Genomic DNA, 2,116 nt, shown 5'->3' on the forward strand with positions numbered 1-2,116 from the left:
GGCTTACCAGCCATGGGACTGAGTCCCTCGTAAGTGGATCCACCAATCTTCAGTTGAGCTGCCCAAGCACCTAGATGGGACAAAAGTGAGCCTAGCCCCAAATCGCAGATCTGTGAGTTAAATATCATTTTATGCCAATGAGTCTTGGCCGTTTTGTTACACAGCAGCAGGAAATGGAATAGGTCTTATGGGACTTGGGGGCTCCCAAGGTACATGAGGGCATTGTGAGTATTATGAGGGCCCAATGAAGCTCCTGCATTTCCAATGGGACCCGTACACCCTAGGAGGTGATTTTCTTCTGCTGTCCTGGTGCGGGTAAGGAGACAGCTGAGAATTAACTCATCTAAGACTGGAATTTTGTAGGTGAGTACAAAAGGTAAAGGGAAGAGGGGGGATTCAGGAAGGCATTGGCAAGAGTGCCTTTGACAGGGTAGGTCATGGTAGTCTATAAAGGGAGGTAGAAGGTGGTTACCAGAAAGGAAGTAAATAGAGGGGTATGATGGTTATTTTATGTGTCAGTTGCACTGGTAACAGGTGGGCCAGACATTTGGCAAACATGATTTCTAGGTGAATCTATAAGGGTATTTCTGGATAGAATTAGCTTTTGAATCATTAAAGTCAGTAAAGCAGTGTCCTCCCCAATGTAGGTGGGCATCACCCAATCAATCCATTGAAGGCCTGAATAGAACAAAAAAAATGGAGGAAGAACAAATTTGGCCCTTCCTGCCAGATTGCTTGAGCTGGAACATCATCTCCTACCCTCAGGGCCCCTGGTTCTCAGGCCTTCAGACCTGAAGGTAATTCAGACTGAATTACCACTGCCCTTCCTGGATCTTCAGCTTGTACATGACAGATTATGGGACTTTCAGCCTCCCTAATTGCATGAGCCAATTGCTTATAATAAATCTCTCCATATATATATATATTCTATATATATATATATATATGTCATCTCTCTTTGTGTATATATATATATTCTCTCTATATATATATGTCATCTCTCTCTCTCTCTATATATATATACATGCCAAATGCCACGCATATATAGGTGTGTGTGTGTGTGTGTGTGTGTGTGTCTTTGATGAAACCAGTCTCCTATTGGTTTTGTTTCTCCAGAGAACCCTAATTCAAGATCGCATGACATTGACAGATGGTTGTAATGGGACCAATTCATCAGGCAAGATGGAAACCAGGAAGCCGGGACCTCCAGTGAGAAGATGCATGAAGAACTATGGCCACATAGGGCAAAGCAGTTTTGGGTCTGAGACTTTCTCCTACTGGCAACTACTGATGGTCTTTCAAATTCGAGCCTTCCCTGACCTCTCAATACCCTTCTGTGTGCCCCTCAGGGCTCTGCCTCCCCTCTCTCCAGAGCCCTTTGTCTCTCCCACCCCCGACCTGCTGCCCCCCCATGTCTGGCTCCCTGAGGGCTGGCTCCATGCTTTGTCACCTTGTCACCCCCGTATCCCCAGCACCTAGTCCGGCACATGCAGAGTCCCAGAAAACCTTTGCTAAATGAACCAGTGTGGGAACACAAGGAGTGATGGATGGACCAGAGTCCAAAAGGACTGTCATGGTGCTGGGAGTCCAACACCCTTTCTGCCTTGTTCTTTTCATCCCACTTTCCAGAAGGTAAAATGAGAAGCCAGAGAGGTTAGAAGGCCTGCCGGAGTCACAGGGCAGAGCAGCCCTGGCCACCGAAGCTGTAGCAGAAGCAAGATCAAAAGCAAGGGGGTTTGAGGACACCTGGAAGGGAGCCCAAGAGCCTTTGCTCCGCGGTGGGTCAGCACCTCGCTGGACCGCGGCGGACTCCCCTCTTCCCCCATCTTCCCCCGCCACAGGGGCCGGGGCAGGGGGTGTTGGATGACCTGGAGCATACATTTGGCAGCCTGTTAACTTCTTCCTTGCCCAGCTTGGGGGGGCGGGGATAGGGAGCTGGCTGTCACCTCATTTCCGAAGCAGCTCCAGCTGCTGGGGAAGCAGCTGGACCGCCCAGCTGTATTTCCCCCCCCCCCCCCCCCCCCCCAGCAAGTCAAAGGAAAAGGACAATTAAAAAGAAAACCCAGGGGCAGGAAAGCAGTTGTCCAAGCCCAGGTTGGGACTGCGGGGGGGGGGG

This window comes from Callorhinus ursinus, unplaced genomic scaffold (genome assembly GCF_003265705.2).
Source record: "Callorhinus ursinus isolate GAN/ISIS: 27379988/994484 unplaced genomic scaffold, GSC_fseal_2.0 scaffold21, whole genome shotgun sequence".
Taxonomy (NCBI): domain Eukaryota; kingdom Metazoa; phylum Chordata; class Mammalia; order Carnivora; family Otariidae; genus Callorhinus; species Callorhinus ursinus.